The sequence below is a fragment of the Rhinoraja longicauda genome, chromosome 4 (assembly GCF_053455715.1).
Source record: "Rhinoraja longicauda isolate Sanriku21f chromosome 4, sRhiLon1.1, whole genome shotgun sequence".
Classification (NCBI taxonomy): domain Eukaryota; kingdom Metazoa; phylum Chordata; class Chondrichthyes; order Rajiformes; family Arhynchobatidae; genus Rhinoraja; species Rhinoraja longicauda.
In genome coordinates, this window is record NC_135956.1 from 72,092,034 (window position 1) to 72,114,012 (window position 21,979).

Below are 21,979 nucleotides of genomic sequence, written 5' to 3' on the forward strand. Positions count from 1 at the left end.
AAATTTTGTTCAGTTCAAGGCACCATGTTACAGGAAAGATGTTATCGAGTCATAGAGTGATGCAGTGTGGAAAAATGCCCTTCGGCCCAACTTGCCCACACCGGCCAACATGTCCCAGCTACACTAGTCCCACCTGCCTAGGCTTGGCCCATATCCCTCCAAACCTGTACCTGGTGTCAAGTTGGAAAGGGTACAAAGAAGATTTCCGACGATGTTGCTGGGACTCGAGGGTCTAAGCTACAGGGAGAGGTTAAGCATTCACAGCAAGAGGATTTGAGTTTAGGAGCAGGGAGGTTCTGCTGCAGTTGTACAGGGCCTTGGTGAGACCGCACCTGGAGTATTGTGTGCAGTTTTGGTCTCCTAACCTGAGGAAAGACGTTCTTGCCTTAGAGGGAGTACAGAGAAGGTTCACCAGATTGATCCCTGGGATGGCAGGACTTTCATATGAGGAAAGACTGGATAGACTAGGCTTGTACTCACTGGAATTTAGAAGACTGAGGGGGGATCTTATAGAAACATATAAAATTCTTAAGGGGTTGGAGAGGCTAGATGCGGGAAGATTGTTCCCGATGTTGGGGGAGTCCAGAACCAGGGGTCACAGCTTAAGGATAAGGGGGAAGTCTTTTAGGACCGAGATGAGAAAACATTTCTTCACACAGAGTGGTGAGTCTGTGGAATTCTCTGCCACAGAAGGTAGTTGAGGCCAGTTCATTGGCTATATTTAAGAGGGAGTTAGATGTGGCCCTTTTTGCTAAAGGGATCAGGGGGTATGGAGAGAAGGCAGGTACAGGCTACTGAGCTGGATGATCAGCCATGATCATATTGAATGGCGGTGCAGGCTCGAAGGGCCGAATGGCCTACTCCTGCACCTATTTTCTATGTTTCTATGTTTCTAAGCAGGCTCGGATTCTATTCCAAGGAGCGCTGGAGGATGAGGGGTGATTTTATAGAGGTGTATAAAATCATGAGAGGAATAGATCAGGTAGATGCACAGAATCTCTTGCACAGAGTAGGGGAATCAAGAACCAGAGGACATAGGTGTAAGGTGAAGGGGGAAAGATTTCATAGGAATTTGAGAGGTGACAATTATCACAAAGGATGGTGGGTGTATAGAACGAGCTGCCACAGGAGGTAGTTGAGGCAGGAACTATTGCAACGTTTAAGAAGCAATAAGACAGGTACATGGATAGGACAGGTTTGGAGGGATATGGGCCAAACGCAGGCAGGTGGGACTAGTGTAGATGGGATATGTTGGTTGGTGTGAGCAGGTTGTGCTGAAGGACCTGTTTCCATGCTGTATGATTCTATGACTCTATGAGATACAGTCTGGAAACAGGCCATTCGGTCCACCAAGCCCACACCGACTATTGATCACTTGTTCACACTAGATCTATGTTATCCCACATTCTCATCCACTCCCTATACACTCAGGGCATTTTACAGAGGCCAATTAACCTACAAACCTGCACACCTCTCTCCTTCCATCTCATCCTCCCCTGCGACCTTCCATCTCCTCTCCCTACTCGCTCCTTCCCACTTTGCCCTTTTTTCCTCCATCCCTCCCACAATCCTTCCTTTAGACTTTAGAGATACAGCGCAGACACAGGCCCTTCATCTCACCGAGTCTGTGCTGACCAGCGATCACCTCGTCCACTTAGCACCATCCTACACATTAGGGACAATTTACAATTTTACCAAAAACAATTAACCTACAAACCCGTGCATCTTTGGAGTGGGGGAGGAAACCGGAGCACCCGGGCAAACCCACGCGGTTACAGGGAGAATGTAGAAACTCCATACAGACAGCACCCGTAGTCATGAATGAAGCCGGGTCTCTGGCGCTATAAGGCAGCAACTCTTATAGCGCCACCGTGTCGCCCTGCGCCACCGTGTCGCCTTGTTTCTGGGTCACTGCCTAGAAACACCTCCCACCTAACGGCAGTGCAGGACCACATTCACCATATCAGCAAGGAAGGCAACTCACTGCCACTTTCCCAATCAAGGTCCAGAGCCAACAATAAATCCTTCCCAGTGATGTCCATTTCTCCAACAAAGAAATCCCCCTTAAAGTGTGGCAGTCCTTTGAATAGATCTCCCACACCTGCTGGTTGAACTGCAGCCCTAAGCAATGGCATGTATACAAAGTTCCCCTTGGATCATATTCAATGCTTTCATTTCTGCAGAGTCAATGTTTCCGGATCCTTGAACTATGATTAAAATGCCAGATGGTGACTGGTAGGTAAACTGCAGACATTTGAGATTACGAACCTGTTAATGAACTGTGTTGACATCTGTTGGCCAAGGTGCAATTGTGTCTTTTGCAAACACAAAAATGCATGCAAACTCTGAACAAGGGGACTAGTTTTTAGGTGGAAAGTATTAGCTGCAAATTAGTTTCAGGCCGACAGATTTTATGGCATCAGTGAAGGGGTGGGCTTGTTCTACAGATTTAATCTCCCGTAAAGTCTATTTTTGAACATGAAAGTGTTCATAAACCTGCCTTTTTGACAAATTGTCACAGTTCAGTCAAAATGTAGAAACAAGGAAGTGCAGATGGTGGTTTACCAAGGAAAGACACAAAGTGTTATGGGTGTGTAAGAAAATAACTGCAGATGCTGGTACAAATCGAAGGTATTTATTCACAAAATGCTGGAGTAACTCAGCAGGTTAGGCAGCATCTCAGGAATGGGTGACGTTTCGGGTCGAGACCCTTCTTCAGACGAAGAATCTCAGTGGGTCAGGCAGCATTCCTGGAGAACATGAATATGTGACGTTTTGGGTCGGGACTCTTTAGATGAGTTTAGTTTAGATATACAGTGTGGAAACAGACCCATCAGGTCGCAGAGGAGCGTAGTCTGAGAGCCGTGACCTCCAGATTCAAGAACATTTTCTTCCCATCGATGATTTAAAATTGGAGAATTTGATGTTTCTACCTTTAGACTTTTGACTTAAGAGATACTGTGCGATAATAGGCCCTTCGTCCCACTGGATCTGTGCTGATCAGTGATCCCTATACATTAGCACTATCCTACACACTCTAGGGACAATATACAATTAAATCAAGCCAATTAACCTACAAACCTTCACGTCTTTGGAGTGTGGGAGGAAACCGGAGCTCCCGGAGAAAACCAACGCAGGTCACGGGGAGAACGTACAAACTCCATACAGACAGCACCCGCAGTCAGGATTGAACCTGGGGCTCTGGCACTGTAAGGCAGCAACTCTACCGCAGCGCCACTGTGCTGCCCAAGGACCTGTCTTCAGACTGATTGTTTTAGGGTGGAGAAAGCTGGAAAAGAGATTGGGGAAGGACAAAACCTAGCTGGTAAGAGGATGAAACAGGTGAGGGGGGTTTGACAGGCAGATTGCTGGACAGAGGCTAATTTAGCAGGTTCTTCAACCAACCTGCACCTGACAGACTGACATAATCCCACCTTGGTTTGACTGCCATCAGGATGAAGGTACAGGAGCCTGGAAACCGTGAAGCACAGGTCCAAGAACAGCCTCTTCCCTGTGACCATCAGGCTCTTTAGTTTAGTTTAAGTTTAGAGATACAACCCGGAAACAGGTCCTTCGGCCCACCGTGTCCGTGCCGACAAGCAATTACCCATACACTAGTCCTATTCGACACACTAGGGACAATTTACAGAACTTGATTAACCCACAGACCTGCACGACCTTGGAATTTGGGAGGAAACCGGAGCACCCGGAGAAAACCCACATGGATAATGTATAAACTCCGTGCAGACAGAACCTGTAGTCAGGATCAAACCCAGGTCTCTGGTGCTGTGGGCCAGCACTCTGTGCCACCCTCCTGAACACTACGAAACATTAAAAAACTGAACTACCCAAATCTCTGTTCACCTATATCCACCTATTACTCCAGGGATGCCGCCTGACCCGCTGAGTTACTCCAGCATTTTGTGTCCCTCCTTGTCACAGATGATGTCAGGATAATATCCAGTGAATAATATTGATGAATAAACAAATGTACTTGCAGCGTTCTATCATATTCCTCGCATATCCATTGTGTCTATTTAAAAGCCTCTTAAACGCCACTATTGGACCTGCCTCGACCATCACCCCAGACAATATACTCCAGCGCCCACCACCCTCTGTGTAAAAAAACTTGGCCCACACATTTCCTTTCAAATTTCTTCCTCTGACCTTTTAGAAACATAGAAGCATAGAAAATAGGTGCAGGAGGAGGCTATTTGGCCCTTCGAGCCAGTACCGCCATTCATCGTGATCATGGCTGATCATCCACAATCAGTAACCTGTGCCTGCCTACCCATATCTCTTGATTCCACTAGCCCCTAGAGCTCTATCTAACTCTTTTAAATTCATCCAGTGAATTGGCCTCCACTGCCTTCTGTGGCAGAGAATTCCACAAATTCACAACTCTCTGGGTGAATACGTTTCTTCTTACCTCAGTTTTAAATGGCCTCCCCTTTATTCTTAGACTGTGGCCCCTGGTTCTAGACTGCCCCAACATTGGGAAATTTTTTCCTGCATCTAGCTTGTCTAGTCCTTTTATAATTTTATACGTCTCTATAAGATCCCCTCTCATCCTTCTAAACTTCAGTGAATACAAGCCCAGTCTTTCCAATCTTTCCTTGTATGACAGTCCCTTTTGTTCTGCTCTCTTTAACATTTCCACTCTGGGAAAAAGGTTCTAGCCTATCTACACTCTTCAACCTCTGATGCTCCAGGAGGGGGGGAGATTAGTTTATCCTGACATTGTGTTCGGCGCAGATACTGCGGGCCTAAAGGCCTGTTCCTGTGCTGTGCTGTTCAACGTTCTATGACAATTAGTATTGATCGAAGTTTGAGTATTAGCCATGATGCCAGAGAGAAGCATTCTGCTCTTTTGCAGATTAATTAACATCTCAGTCAAGAGCACCCCCAACAAGTCTGAAGAAGGGTCAGTCTGAAGAAGGGTCTTGACCCGAAACTTCACCCATTCCTTCTCTCCCGAGATGCTGCCTGACCTGCTGAGTTACTCCAGCATTTTGTGAATAAGCACCCCCAACAATGCCATCCTCCCTCAGCATCGTACCAGCATCAACCTGGAGTTGGTCTGAAGAAGGGTCTCGACCTGAAATGCCTATTTGAAGAAGAGTCCTGGCCTGATCCCCTATCCATGTTCTCCAGAGATGCTGACTGACCCATTGAGTTACTCCAGCACTGTGTCTTTGTTTGTAAACCAGCATCTGCAGTTGTTTTGTATCCACATCCTGGATTTAGTTATCCAGGTTTTCCCGAGTTGGACTTGAACCATTGACATTCCAGCCCGGTTCCCTTTGTAAATGGAAGGTGGCCTTAGAAGGGCAAAAAGCTGTGGAAGGCTGCTGCTAATCAACAAGTGGGACTTTGAGGGGTGGTGGCAAATGGACGGATCAAGCTTGTAAATAGCTTGAAAAAGTGTGAGTTTATACTGCAGAGCTGAGAGTGGATTTTAATGTAGACTATGATTGAAAATACGCCAGCACACCGCGGCCCTGAATCATAAAAGCCCTATCATGTAACGTCTCATGTCAGAGGGCACTTGTGCAATGAAGACATCTTCACCATTGAACCAACTTACTGCCCTCAGCATTGTTAATGAAAATATTTTAAAAAATCACTCCTCTAACTAGTGTAAATAACACTGACCGGCTGGGGAGGATTTAAGCAGAAATGCAATCCCGAGCATAAAAGGATCAAGATTTACTGTCATGTTTTGTCACAACTTCTTGACCTTTGGACTAATTTATAGTCTTGCGTTTACTGCATGGCTAACAGTGCTCCTAGTGCTCGGAGCCTTTAACAACTGAGTCCGTGCCGACCAGCAATCACCCGTACATTAGTTCTATCCTACACACTAGGGACAATTAATCTACAAACCTGCACGTCTTTTGGAATGTGGGATGTTTCCAGTAGTGGGAGAGTCCAGGACCAGAGATCATTGAGACCAAAACCTCTGATAATAACCATAGTTGTGAAGTACTTTCTAATTAGGGTTGCCAACTGTCCCGTATTAGCCGGGACATCCCGTATTTTGGGCTAAATTGGTTTGTCCCATACGGGACCGTTCTTGTCCCGGATTAGGCCCGGGGGGCACTGTGGGCCCACGGCCCACTGTAGGCTGGGACAGTGTAGGCTAACGGAGTGCGTTCGGGGAGCGGGGCCGACTGTGTTCGCCTGATGGAGGTTGCATAGCAACCCGCCTCCTGGCCTGGGCGGCCGCCATTGGTGGAGCGGGTGTACGTGAACGCTGGCTGGGTGAGGTCACCTTTTGTCCCTTATTTGTGAGTGAGAAAGTTAGCAACCCTATTTCTAATTCAGTTTAGTTGCGTTCGAAGACACAGTGTGGAAACAGGCCATTTGACCTACCTCGGCCGTGCCAACCAGCGATCCACAAACACTAGCACTACCCTTCACCCTATGGACAATTTACAATTTTTACCAAAGCCAATAAACCTACAAAGAACCAACAAAGATTTCCTGCAAAGGTCTGAAGAAGGGTCCCAACGTGAAACACCACCCATCCTTTTTCTCCAGAGATGCTGCCGGGCCCGCTGAGTTACAATAGACAATAGACAATAGACAATAGGTGCAGGAGGAGGCCATTCGGTCCTTCGAGCCAGCACCGCCATTCAATGTGATCATGGCTGATCATTCTCAATCAGTACCCCGTTCCTGCCTTCTCCCCATATCCCCTAACTCCGCTATCCTTAAGAGCTCTATCCAGCTCTCTCTTGAATGCAGTCAGAGAATTGGCCTCCACTGCCTTCTGAGGCAGAGAATTCCACAGATTCACAACTCTCTGACTGAAAAAGTTTTTCCTCATCTCAGTTCTAAATGGCCTACCCCTTATTTTTAAACTGTGGCCCCTTGTTCTGGACTCCCCCAACATTGGGAATATGTTTCCGGCCTTTAACGTGTCCAACCCCTTAATAATCTTATAGGTTTCGATAAGATCTCCTCCCATCCTTCTAAATTCCAGTGTATACAAGCCTAGTCGCTCCAGTCTTTCAACATATGACAGTCCCGCCATTCCGGGAATTAACCCAGTAAATCTACGCTGCATGCCCTCAATAGCAGCTCTCTGTGTCTATCTTCGGTATAAACCAGCATCCGCAGTTCCTTTCTACACAGCTTACAAACCTGTACGTTTTTGGGACGCGTGGGAGGAACCCGGAGCACCCGGAGAAACCAGCGTGGTCTCAGGAAAAAAGTGCAAACTCCGTACAAACAGCACCGGTGGTCAGGATCGAACCGGGTCTCTGGCGCTGCAAGGCAGCAACTCTACCGTTGCACCACTTTGGAAGGTGTCTTAGAAATGCAGCCCAACTATTCCTTTCCCTCCTCATCAATGCATTTATGTTGATCACCCCAATCACTTTTCATGAGGTTTCCCTTAAATCTCTCAGGATCTCTTGGTTTTGAATTCGTATTTTCAGCTTTGACAATTGAATTCCAAGTAACTGCTGAGTGTTCAAGCAGTTTTGCTGGTCTCTTTGTTGGTTTATAGACTGTGAGCGCCCTCTACTGGTACAAACTTTGTTACGCTGCACTGAGTCAAAAAGTAACTCAAACGGGTCAGGCAGCATCTCTGCAGAAAAAGAATAGGTGACATTTCGGGTCGAAACCCTTCTTCTTTTCAGCCCCGTCGATGCTACCGGTAACATCACTTAATTATTTTTCTTCAGAGATGCTGCCTGAGCCGCTGAGTTACTCCAACATTTTGTGTCTATCTTGGGTCTATTTTGTGTCTATCTATTGTGTAAACCAGCATGTGCAGTTCCTGCCTACACAGTTTAGTGGAGATACAGCATGGAAACAGGCCCTTGGAGCCACCGAGTCCTCACCGACCAGCGATCACCTGTACTATCTTACACACTATTTTACACACTATCTTACACACTAGGGACAATTTACAGAAGCCAATTTACCTACAAACCTGCACATTTTTGGAATGTGGGAGGAAACCGGTGCACCCGGAGAACCCCCCCCCCCCCCAACAGTCACAAGGAGAACGTACAAACTCTGCACAGACATCACCCGTAGTCAGGATCGAACCTGGGTCTCTGGTGCATTAAGGCAGCAACTCTACCGCTGCGCCACTGTGCCGGCCTTAAGAGTGAAGAGGAGAATTGCCAGAGTGCAGAATACAGTGGTTCAGAAAAAGAAAGATGGTAGTATATAAGATAGTGGCATATAAAAGAAAGTGTAAGTGGTAAGTTGGGAGATCAGGACTACACTCCTATCTTAGGAGAAGTTCATTCGATAGTTTGGTACAACGGAGAAGAATCTTCGTTGGTGGTTCCTGAATCTGGTGGTTAGGAACCAGGATCAAACCGAGTCTCTGACGCTGTAAACAGCAACTCCACCGCTGCACCACCGTGCCACTTGAACAACACACAGAAATGGGCCCTTTAATCCACCATGACCATGACAAAAATGTTTCTCATCTATATTAATCACATTTGCCTGCATTACGCTACACATGCTTCTAAGCCTTGCAAATTCAAGTGCCTCTAAATGTCTCTTAAATGTGGTGATTGGATCCGATTCCATTACCACTGCTGGCAGCGAGTTCCTGATGTTAATCACTCTCTGTGTAGCAAACTTACCCCTCAGATCCACAATTAAACTCTTTCCTCTGGCCACTGCTTTTCTGAAAGGTATGTCCAACGATGGGCAAATGGAAGAAGAGAAGAAACAAGGAATTGCAGGTGATCGTTAATAAAAGAAGATTAAAGTGCTGGAGTAACTCATTCCTCCTTCAGAAGAAGTCTGAAGAGGCATCATCTTGCTCATCTGAAACGTCACCCATCCTTTTTCTCCAGAGATGCTGCCTGACCCGCCGAGTTACTCCAGCACTTTGGTATAAACCAGCATCTGCAGTTCTTTGTTTCTCCTGCACCGGAGAATTGTTTGGAGACTTTCCTGAAACTGAGGAACTTTCTCCAAAGTCCGAAGTTTGTGGGAGGAAACTGGAGCACCCGGAGAAAACCCACAAGGTCACATAGAGAATGTACAAACCCCATACAGACAGCAACCCATATTCTGGAGTGAAGCCGGGTCTCTGGCGTTGTGAGGCAGCAACTCTACCATTGCCTCACTGTGCCGCCCTTGTTGATCAATTGATTATTACTTTAGATACATGATTGTGAAATAAACTTTGTTTTGCAGGCTATCCAGGAAAATCTCACCATACTTGAGGACAATTAAACCATACTTAAAAATATTTGAAGCACATTGTAAAGATAGCAATGAAAATAATTTTCACCTAATAAGTAAACAAACGAGTTTCGTTTGGGCAGCTTACAGCCCAGCGGTATGATATATTGATTTCTCTAACTTCAAGTAAACCCTTGCTTTCCCTCGCTCTACGTCCCTCCCCCACCCTAGTTCTCCGACTAGTTTCACTGTCCCGATTCATTTTACTGTTTGTATGCATCATTGTCACCTTCCCCGCAGCCAATAATTTCCTTGTACATTTCCTTGAACGTCGTCTGCTTTAATCAGTCGTTTTCACACCTTACCCTTCCATATCTCTAGTTTCCCTCTTCCCTGACTCTCAATATGAAAAAGGGTCTCGACCCGAAAAGCCACCCATTCCTTCTCTCCAGAGATGCCGCCTGTCCCGCTGAGTTACTCCAGCATTTTGTGTCTATCTTCAATGTATCTGCAGTTCCTTCCTACACAAACGTGTTGCTCGTTAAGTAGGGAAGCGAGCATCATTGTAACTGTTCAAATCAGACTGTGGACTTTGGGGGCTTAGGAAGAATCCTACATCAACTTCTGGTCATAATTTCTATATTTTACCCTCCTGCTGCTATTTAAAGGAAGTAATTACAAAATGTCCAATACAAGCATTTTGTCTGTGAGACACGCTGTGCTTACCTGAGGGGAGGTACACTGATTTGAAAATACATCTTTAACAACTGAACATGCAGTTTCCTTTACACAAATAAAGCAACATTAGACTTAGGTTGAGGCTTATTGTTGTCACGTGTACCAAGGTACAATGGAAAGCTTTGGTTTTGCGTGCTACCCAGTCAGATCAGATAATAAAGAGTGTTTTATCTGACTGCATCCTATCTTTGTCCCGCCCCCTCCCCTGACATCAGTCTGAAGAAGGGTCTCGACCCGAAACGTCACCCATTCCTTCTCTCCTGAGATGCTGCCTGACCCGCTGAGTTACTCCAGCATTTTGTGTCTGCATTCGATTTAAACCAGCATCTGCAGTTTTTTTTCCTAGAGTTTTATTGTTATGTTTCAGGCAGAACAATGAAATTCTTACCTGCAGCAGCACAACAGAATATGTAAACATAGTACTCTGTAAACAATTCAATGTGTGTGTATATATATAAATATATAAATATAAATATATATATGTATAAACACACACACACACACACATACACATAAAAACAAACAATAATAGTGCAAAAACACAAAACCAATGCCCCTAAGTTTATGTAGTTTGGAACATATTTAGAGGTTATAGTGTTGATGGCTGAAGGGAAGATGCTGTTCCTGAACCTGGACGTTACTGTTTTCTGGCTCCCATACCTTCCTCCCATTGGCAGTATTGAAATGATGGGTGTGGGTCTCTGATGAAGCTGGCAGCGACTCCTGTAAATCCCTTCGATGGTGGGGATGTCAGAACCCATGATGGAATGGGCAGTGTTCACCACCTTTTGCAGTCTATAATATACAGTACCATACACGAAAAAAATCAAGTACCATCGGCAGAGCAAAGAAAAAGATACAGAGTGCAGAATATAGTTTCTCAGTATTGGGGTGCAAAGGTTCCCAGAGAAAATGTCCAATAGGTTGGAGAATCGGGACTGTACCCAAGCTTATGGAAGGACCATTCAGAAGCTTCAGTGTAGTTTAGAGTTACAGTTTGGAAGCACCCGTGGTCAGGATCGAACCCAGGTCTCTGGCGCTGTAAGGCTGCAACTCTCTGCGGTGTCACATTGCCGCCCTGACAACAGAGGGGATAAAGCTGTTTATGAGTCTGGTGGTTCGCGTTTTCAATCGTCTGTATCTTATGGCCGACAGGAGCGAGGAGAAAAAGGAGGCGGGAAAGGTCTTTGATCATGTTGGCTGCTTTCCCAAGACAGCGTGACGTGCTGATGGAAACCATATTGGATTCTACATTAGCACAGACCATTCAGTCCATCTCTTGCACACTTCCCTGCAGCATCACCTATTTTTATCTTACTCCAGTTTGGCTCTCATTCTCCTTTTCCCTATTTTAGAATCATGGAGTCGTACATCATGGAAACAGGCCCATCGACCCAACTTTCCCATGACGGCGGAAATGGATTCCTGGAGTCATAGTGGATCAAACAGGACCGGTGTCTTACAAAGTACAAGGAGGAGACACCGACATCACCTGCAGGAGACATGGAGATCAGCTGCGATTCAGAGTCATGGGAGATGGACTGGATCAGGACACTGAAAACTCAACCACTGACACTTCTGCACCGAGCCAACCCGCACAGCCGGAGGACATGTCATCATGCAGCGAGCCAGGGACTGTGGACCGTACAGCTGCAGCTGCTGCGCCGCTGAGTCCATGCCGATCATCAAGGGTCAGGAAGCCTCCAGACCGCTATGTCCCTTAAGCTTCATTTAAAAAATAACAAAAAAGAAGGGAAATGTTCGGCATGAAGGACTGTTTAGTTGTTTAAGTTGTTTTCATTAATATGAACACACAGATGGACTGAGACTTGTTAAAACTACAAGAGGGTCTCTAGTGATAACAAGTAACTTTGCATAGTAGTAATTTTGGGAATGGTTATTGTTAGTAATAAGGCACTTGCTAATTTCAGTTATTTAAGATTACCTTCATTTTAAAAAGGGGGTAATGTGGTGTATTTACCATTTTGAGTATTTGTGTTTTGGCAGCTGAGCCTTGCCGTAGTTCCGGGTATAAAGCATTGTGGGATACCTGATTACACTCGCTGGTGGTGTTGAAGTAAAGCAGCCATATGTTGTATGCTAACCCGTCTCACTCGTCGATTCTTATCATAATACACCACACCAAGGAATGCAAATAGTCGCCCATAAAGGGCGCATATAAATTTACAAAGTACCCTCGCGCCAGTTCGCCCTTTGCTCTCCCCTCCCCCCTCACGGCGGCCCCTCCACGCCGGGTCCTCCTTTGTTACTTCCCCCTGCAGTGGCGTCCTCACTTCCACTTGTCCGTCCTCGTCCGTCGGTCGGTGCCATCATCACTATCGCTGCCGGATCCTCTCCGGGTGCCTCTGTGGCACCGACCCAGGCCCCAGCCATGAGCCCCGCCAGCTCGCGAGCCTCCACCTCCGACCCGCGAGGTTCCGGCCCTCCATCAACAAGTCCTGTCTCCAAGATGCCCCATCTATACTAGTCCCACCTGCACACCACTGGACCATAGCCCACACAATGTTTCCTATCCATGTACCTGTCCAAATGTGTTTTAAATGTTTTTATAGTAACTATTGCAGAGTTAATTACAGAATCAGACAGTTACAGTATAGAGCACAGAAATAGACCCTTGTATTCAAAGCGTATGAAACATAAAGACACAACTGCTGGAGTAACTCAGCGGGACAGGCAGCATCTCTGGGGAGAAGGAATGGGTTGAAGCGGGCCACGAATCCCAAGCAAAGCCAATGAAGTGGGACACGTCTCAAGCAAAGGTTTATTTATTCCTCAAGCACCACACAGCTCCCCAAACCCCCAACCAGGTTCAACTCCTCCTGGAACTCCACTACCAACTGCTGCTCCTCCCCATTCCAAGAACCGTGACCCCACATCCCGAGCCGAGGGTTCGCACCACACGTGGCTCACCACCAGGGGCCGCCACAGGGTGACATCCCTTTGGGTTGATTCCCTTTTCAGACACAAGGTATTGGTTCTTTCAGAAACCCATCCACCCACATGTGTGGTTGTACAGAAGTTGTATAGAAATTGAATAAGGGTTCACCACATCAACAGCTCTTGTCTCCAAGAGCCTCTTCATCCAGGTGGATCTCGGTTTACCAGTGCTTTCACTTAATTGATGCACTGTCAAATAAAAGGAGGGTTTAGTTTAGTTTAAAGATACAGTGCGAAACAGGCCCTTCGGCCCACCAAGTCCGTTCCGACAAATGATTCCCACACACAAACAATATCCTACACACACTAGGAACAATTTACAATTTTACCAAAGTCAATTAACCTCCAAAACTGTGTGGCTTTGGAGTGCGGGAGGAAACCAATGCTCCCAGCGAAAACTCAAGCGGTCACTGGGAGAACGTACAAACTCCCTTCAGACAGCACCTGTAGTTAGGATCGAACTCGGGTCTCTGGCGCAGTAAAGCAGCAACTTTACTGCTACGCCACCATGCCAGCCTGGTTCAGAACTTATTGAGAGGTGAAGAATTTATTGAATGCTTTTAATGCTGCTGTGATATACCTGAACCCTCTACAGCCCGAGAAGCTCATGTAGAAATTGAGCTCTTGTTATAATGTTAAGTGTGCCAGACACCTAAATAGGCAAGGCACAGGGTATGGTCCTGGTGGGGGCAACTGAGGTTAATGTGCCCATGACTGGAAAAGGTTGGCGTGGACATGGTGGGTGGAATGGCCTGTAGTATCAGCTGTTCAATTCCATGACTCCAAGCAGTGCAGGAAATGGGTAACAATTATATGGGCAGGAGACTCCATGAATTGATTGAATGAAAGATACAGCATGGAAACAGCCCTTCAGCCCACCGAGTCCACGCTGACCATCAATTACCCGTTCATACTAGTTCTTTGTTATGCCACTTTCTCATCCACTCCCTACACACTAGGGGCAAGTTTAACAGAGATCAATTGACAGATGGCTGTGGAGGCCAAGTTCATGGGTATTTTTTTAAGATGGAGATTGATAGATGCCACCCCCGTGGAACAAGCTGCCAGAGGAAACTTTAGAGGTGGATACAATTATAATGAAATATATTTTGACAGGGTACGTGAATGGGAAAGGCTAGAGGGTTATGAGCCAAACCCAGAGGAACGTGGCTACAGGTAGGCAACTCAGTCGGCATGGACGAGCTGGAATGAAGGGCCTGTTTCTGTGCTGTATTTACATAGAACATCAGTTTAGTTTTGAGATATGGTGTGTGAAAACAGGACCTTTCGGCCCACCGAGTCTGCGATCACCCATACACTAGTTCTATCCTACACACCAAGGACAATTTACTGAAGACAATTAACTCTTTGGACTCTATGACTTTGAATATGGGAGGAAACCGGAGCACCTGCAGAAAACCCACAGGGTCACAGGGAGAATGTACAAACTCTGTCTGGACAGCACCCATAGCCAGGATCGAACCTGGTTCTCTGGCGCAGTAAGGCAGCAAACCTACCGCTCTGCCACTGTGTCGCTCAACATAGAATGGTACAGCACAGGAACAGGCCCTTCAGCCCACAATGTCCATGCCAAGATAAAACTTATCACAAGTGCCTGTTCTGGAACTATATTCCTCCATTCAATGCATATCTGTGTGCCTGTCTAAAAGTCTCTTAAATGCTTCTCATTTATGCTCTAAGGCTCTATCTAACCTCTCTTCAAGGTAGACACAAAATTCTGGAGTAACTCAGCGGATCAGGCAGCATCTCTGGAGAAATGGAACAGGTGATGTTTCAGGTCCAGACCTGAAACCCTTCATCAGACCTTTATGGTAATGTTACAAGCAATTAGTAACAGTTCATCCACCACTTGCTCATTTGCAACCATATAACCATATAACCATATAACCATATAACAACTACAGCACGGAAATAGGCCCGTTCGGCCCTACCAGTCCACGCCGACCACTTTCCCTGACCTAGTCTCATCTACCTGCACTCAGACCATAACCCTCTAATCCCCTCCTATCCATATACCTATCCAATTTACTCTTAAATAATAAAATCGAGCCTGCCTCCACCACTTCCACCGGAAGCCCATTCCATACAGCCACCACCCTCTGAGTAAAGAGGTTACCCCTCATGTTACCCCTAAACTTTTGTCCCTCAATTCTGAAGCTATGTCCCCTTGTTGGAATCTTCCCCATTCTCAAAGGGAAAAGCCTACCCACTTCAACTCTGTCTGTCCCTCTCAAAATTTAAAAAACCTCTATCAAGTCCCCCCTCAACCTTCTACACTCCAAAGAATAAAGACCCAACCTGCTCAACCTCTCTCTGTAGCTTAAGTGCTGAAACCCAGGCAACATTCTAGTAAATCTCCTCTGTACCCTCTCCATTTTGTCGACATCCTTCCTATAATTTGGCGACCAGAACTGCACACCATACTCCAGATTCGGCCTCACCAATGCCCTGTACAATTTTAACATTACATCCCAACTTCTATATTCGATGCTCTGATTTATAAAGGCAAGCATACCAAACGCCTTCTTCACCACCCTATCCACATGAGATTCCACCTTCAGAGAACAATGCACAGTTATTCCCAGATCCCTCTGTTCCACTGCATTCCTCAATTCCCTACCATTTACCCTGTACGTCCTATTTTGATTTGTCCTACCAAAATGCAGCACCTCACACTTATCAGCATTAAACTCCATCTGCCATCTTTCAGCCCACCCTACCAAAAGGCCCAAGTCTCTCTGTAGACTTTGAACCTCTTAAAAAATTATGTAATTGGATTAAAGTAATGTAGTTTTTATATGAGAGTAAATCGGGAAGGGAAAGACGTGGAAATCTCACCCTTGATGTGGGTTAAAGCAGTGAGACTTGTTTGAGGAGTAGGATGCAAGGTTGTCCACCAGAGGGAGCAAGCGATGACACTTTTACCCAGTGCCCTTCACTCTTTAGCACTTTTCTCAGCCTTGTCCAAGCCTGTCAGTATTGACGTTCTACCTATACACATAGCTTCTTGGCAAATAACAAAGAGAGCCGTTGTCCCAGCACTGACCTCCGGGAGGCGCAATTGCTCCTTTCCCATCAATCTGAAAAATATACTATAGTTTTTTTGGGTTTTTAGAGATACAGCGCGGAAACAGGCCCTTCGGCCCACCGAATCTGCACCGACCAGCGATCCCTGCACACTAACACTATCCTACACACACTAGGGACAATTTACAATTATACCAAGCCAATTAACCTACAAAACCCATACGTCTTTGGATTGTCGGAAGAAACTGTAGACCCCGCATAAAAATCACGCAGGTCACGGGGAGAATGTACAACTCCATGCAGACAGCACCCGTAGTCAGGTTCGAACCGGGGTCTCTGGTGCTGTAAGGCAGCGACTCTACCACTACACCACTGTGCCCCTCTGTAAACGAGTTACATATCCCCAGCCTTGCTTAAAATGAGGGCTTCAGTTTCCATTTATCGTTGCTAACCATTTCCAATGGGATCTGGGATTAAATTATTGAGAATTTGATATGAACCTGAGGGGTAACTTTTTAATATAAAGTTTGGAGCATGTGTGGAATGAGCAGCCAGAGGAGGCAGTTGAGGCAGGTACTCTTGCAATGTTTAAGAAACGTTTAGACAAGTACATAGATAGAATAGGTGTAGAGGGCTGTGGGCCAAATGCAGGCAAGTGGGACGAGTGGCACAGCAGTAGAGTTGCTGTCTCACAGCACCAGAGACTTGTGTTTGATCCTAACTATGGATGCTGTTGGTACAGAGTTTGTACGTTCTCTCCATGACTGCGTGGGCTTTCTCCGGGTGCACTGGTTTTCTCCCACACTCCAAAGAAGTACATGTTTATAGGTTAATTGGCTTTGGTAAAAATTGTAAATTGTCCCTAGTGTGTAGGATAGTGCTAGTGTACAGGGATCGCTGGTTGGCATGGACTTGGTGGGCTGAAGGGCCGAAGTATACAGATACTAGATGTATATATAAACTCTAGTGTAGATGGGCATGTTGGTCAGCATGGGCAAGTTGGGCCGAAGGGCTTGTTTCCACACTGTATGACTCTAAGACTAATTTACATGCCGATAAGAAAATCAGCGCATTTATGAAAAGTAGTAATCACCCTTCATCATTTAGGGTATTGAGTATAGAAGTTGGGATGTTATGTTACAGTTGCACAAGACATTGGTGAGGGTGCATTTGGATTATTGCGCTCAGTTTTGTTCAACCTGCTTTAGGAAGGATGTTGTTAAGCTGGAAAGAGTGCAGGGAAGATTTTTGAGGATGTTGCCAGGACTTGAGAACCTGAGCTATAGAGGGAGGTTGTCCTCTGGTTCTTGATTCCCCCACTCTGGGTAAAATTCTTTGTACATTCATCAGCATTTGACGGCACTGGGCCTGTACTCACTGGAGTTTAGAAGGATGAAGGGGACCTCATTGAAACTTACCGAATAGTGAAAGGCCTGGATAGAGTGGATGTGGAGAGGATATTTCCACTAGTGGGAGAGTCTAGAACCAGAATAAAAGGACGTACCTTTGGAAAGTAGATGGGGAAGAATTTCTATAGTCAGAGGGTGTTGAATCTGTGGAATTCATTGCCACAGACCACCTTGGTGGCCATCAATGGATATTTTTAACGGAGATTGACAGATTCTTGATTAATGTGTGTCTACGGTTATGGAGAGAAGGTAGGAGAATAGAGTTGAGACAGAATGATAGATCTGCCATGAATGAATGAATGATGAAGTAAACTTGATGGACTTAATGCTCTAATAGAAACATAGAAACATCGAAAATAGGTGCAGGTGTAGGCCATTCGGCCCTTCAAGCCTGCACCGCCATTCAATATGATCATGGCTGATCATCCAGCTCAGTAACCTGTACCTGCCTTCTCTCCATACCCCCTGATCCCTTTAGCCACAAGGGCCACATCTAACTCCCTCTTAAATATAACCAATGAACTGGCCTCAACTACCTTCTGTGGCAGAGAATTCCACAGACTCACCACTCTCTGTGTGAAGAAATGTTTCCTCATCTCGGTCCTAAAAGACTTCCCCCTTATCCTTAAGCTGTGAGCCCTGGTTCTGGACTTCTCCAACATCGGGAACAATCTTCCCTCATCTAGCCTCTCCAACCCCTTAAGAATTTTATATGTTTCTATAAGATCCCCCCTCAGTCTTCTAAATTCCAGCGAGTATAAGCCTAGTCTATCCAGTCTATTTTCATATGAAAGTCCTGGGATCAATCTGGTGAACCTTCTCTGTACTCACTCTAAGGCTAGAATGTCTTTCCTCAGATTAGGAGACCAAAACTGTACACAATACTCCAGGTGCGGTCTCACCAAGGCCCTGTACAACTGCAGCAGAACCTCCCTGCTCCTATACTCAAAACAGGTACAATGAAATTATTTTTTGTACACAGTTCAGTAGAGGAATCACAGTACATAAGCACTTAGATACATCTCAGATAAGCATCCCAGCTACAGTACACAGGGAGGTACGGTGACGCAGCAGTAGAGTTGCTGCCTTGCAGCGCCAGAGTTTGATCCTGACCAGTGGTGCTGTCTGTATGGAGATTGTATGTTCACCCTGTGACTGGGTGGACTTTCTTCGGGTGCTCTGGTTTCCTCCCACACTCCAAAGACGTATAGGCTTGTAGGTTAATTGGTTTGGTAAAAAGGTTAGTGTACGGGGATCGCTGGTCGGCGTGGACTCGGTGGGCCGAAGGGACTATTTCCACGATGTAAATCTATAGTAAATATAGTAAACTAAACTACGTATCTAGCAGCAGGTCACTGAGACAGTTTACAGAGTGCCAGATTTGGTGAAATGTTCAATTCCCCACTTGTTTAGTTTAGTTTAATTTAGTACAGACAGCACCCGTGTTCAGAATCGAACCCAGGTTTCTGGTGATGTAAGGCAGTAACTCTACCGCTGTGCCATCGTGCTGCCCCATGGTTATAGGTGTCATAGATGTAGAATTCTTAACCTGACCAAGAAGGCCCGTTATCCTGGTGACCTTGTAGGGTCGGCCTCGTAGCTTTGCAGGGTCAAAGATGGAATCATCTCTTCATCAAACCCTCTCCTTCGACAAACACATCAAACACATCACAAAGACAGCCTTCTTCCACCTCAAAAACATTGCCCGTCTCCGTCCATCCCTCTCCTCCACAGCTGCAGAAACCCTCATCCACGCCTTCTTCACCTCCCGTCTGGACTACTGCAACAGCCTCCTCTATGGCGCACCTTCAAAAATCATCAGTAAACTTCAATACATTCAAAACTCCGCTGCCCGTCTACTCACCCACACCCCGATCCGTGACCATATCACCCCCGTCCTTTACAAACTCCACTGGCTCCCCATCCCCCAGAGAATCCAGTACAAAATGCTCCTCATGACCTACAAAGCCCTCCATAACCTGGCCCCATCCTACCTGACTGACCTCCTCCACAGGCACACTCCCACCTGCACCCTCCGCTTTGCTGCTGCCAATCTCCTATCCCCCCCCTCCGGACCAAACTCAGATCCTGGGGGGACAGGGCTTTCTCCATCGCTGCTCCCACCCTATGGAACTCACTACCCCAAACCGTCAGAGACTCCTCCTCACTCACCACATTCAAAACATCACTGAAGTCTCACCTGTTCAGCACTGCCTTCAACCACTGAAGGTCACCTCACCTTCTGTCTCCTTTCTCTGTTCGTTTACTTATTTATCTATTTATTCACTTCCCTATGTTCTTTAAATCCCTGTAAAGCGTCTTTGAGTGTATGAAAAGCGCTATATAAATGTAATGCATTATTATTATTATTATTATTATTCCCATTACGAGGTGAAAATAAGTTTGAATCCAAAAATTATTTTGAAAAGTAGGGGAAGGAACAGCTGAGGGTTTTTCAGATCACAGCTGCTGTTATATTTTTTAAAAATGTTTCCTTTAAAGAATGTAAAAATACACGAGGAATGAGACACAGGGAGCCCTGTCCATCTGGTCTGGTTGGCAGCCAAAGGCAACTCTGAACTCTGTGGTTGTTTCTTCTGACGTTGGCTGCTGCATGTCGTTGAGACTTTGTACCACTCCACCTGTCCCTGGGAGAATGAGCCCTCTCTTGGGTGGTAATCAGCCCTTCCCCCTAATTCCAGTGCTGATTCCCCAAAGTCAGCCCTTGTCCTAACTTCAGCTCTGAGAAGCCTGGCTCCATTTTGAGATTCTGACACCATTGTTTGGACTCCCCAAGACTATTGGGAATAGATTGATTCCTTCCATTGACTCCATCTACACTTAGTCTATTGTTTATTGTCATGTGTATTGATTGTGGACGATCAGCCATGATCACAATGAATGGCGGTGCTGGCTCAATGGGCCGAATGGCTTCCTCCTGCACCTATTTTCTATGTTCCTATGTTTCTATGTGTACCGAGGTACAGTGACAAGCTTTTGTTGCTTGCTATCCGGTCAGCGTAAAGACAATACATTATTACAATCGAGCCATCCAGTGTACAGCAGGTACTCCCTTCCTCTTCAGGTACATTATGAAGGGAATACCGTTGAATAGTGCAAGATAAAGCCAGTAAAGTCCGATCAAAAATAGTCCGAGGGTCTCCACTGAGGTAGATAGTAGCTCAGGACTGCACACTAGTTGGTGATAGGATGGCTCAGTTGCCTGATAACAGCTGGGGAGATACTGTCACTGAATCTGGAGGTGTGCGTTTTCACACTTCTGTACCTCTTGCCCAGTGGGAGAGAGGAGAAGAGGGGTAGCTGAGATGCGACTCGTCCTTAATTATGCAGCGTGACGTGTGAATAGAGTCAATGGAAGGGAGGGTGATTTGTAAACTAATGTGAACTATTGTCCGAATGGCCTACTCCTGCACCTATTCTCTATTGTCTATTGTCTATTGTAAACTTAAACTGAATGAATTTTTATTTTAACATTGAGTTTTCCAGATTATTAAAATAAAAGCACAGGAGACTGAGGGGTGATCTTTTAAGGAGGTATACAAAATCAGGAGGGGAATAGATAGGGAGGACGGGGAATCAAGAACCCAAGAACATAGGTTTGACGTGAGAGGGAAAAGAGTTAGTAGGAACCTGCGGGACAACTTTTTCACTCAAAAGGTGGTGCATATGTGGAACAAGCTGCCAGAGGGGGTATTTGAGGAAGGTACTCTAACAACATTTAAAAGACATTTGGACAGGTGCACAGATAGTGTCATTAGAGTCAGACAGCAAGGAAACAGTCCCTTCGGCCCAACTTGCCCTTGCTGACCAAGATGCCCCATCTACACTAGTCCCACCTGCCCACTTTTGGCCCATATCCATCTAAACCTTTCCTATCCATGTACCTGTCTAAATATCTTTTTAATATTGTTATAGTATCATTAAATTTTGTTTTGGTATCGTGGCGGCGCCTAACGGCAGCGGCTGACTAGCAGTCTGTCCGTCTTTTTTTTGTTGAGTGTCGGTGTTGGGATGATTTTTATATATATTTTTTTGGTTGTGTATGTGTGGGAGGGGGTGGTGGTGTGTGGGGGGTGGGTGTGGGTGGGTGGGTGTGGGGAACTTTTCTCTTCCTCACGGCGCGGGGTGCGGCTCGGCTGCGGGGCCTAATATCCCCCGGTGCGGCTCAGCCGCTGGACTTTACATCCCGGTGCGGCTTGGCCGCTGGACTTACATCGCCCGGTGCAGCTCGGCTGCGGGGCTTAACACCGCCCGGTGCAACTCGGCTGCGGGGCTTAACACCGCCCGGTGCAACTCGGCTGCGGGACTTAACACCGCCCGGTGTGGCTCGGCTGCGGGACTTTTCACCGCTGGTGCGGCTCGGCTGCGGGACTTAGCTGCGCAAGGCTTGGTCGCGGGCCTTTCATCGCCCGGTTCGGCCGCGAGACGTTTCAGCGCCCGGTGCGGGGACTGTGCGGGTCGGTCGGGGACGAGCTGTCTGTCCGTGGGCGTGGGGAAGAGAGGGGAAGTTTTGTTGCCTCCATCACAGTGAGGGGGTGTTTGGAGTCACTGTGATGGATGTTTGTGTTGGGGTCATGTGTCTTGTGTTCTTTTTTTTTTCTATGACTGCTATGTAGTTTCGTTCGGTACTTCGGTAC

General features: G+C 46.4%; 1 protein-coding gene across 1 annotated transcript in view; it reads left to right on the plus strand.

Moving 5' to 3' along the window:
- Positions 1-11,311, plus strand: part of vps13b (vacuolar protein sorting 13 homolog B) — a 752,723-nt gene extending 741,412 nt beyond the window's left edge. The window contains exon 63 of the transcript XR_013547184.1: positions 11,262-11,311. The gene's annotated coding sequence lies outside the window, so the exon portion shown is untranslated. The remainder of the gene's footprint in view (positions 1-11,261) is intronic.
- Positions 11,312-21,979: the final 10,668 nt, after the last annotated feature.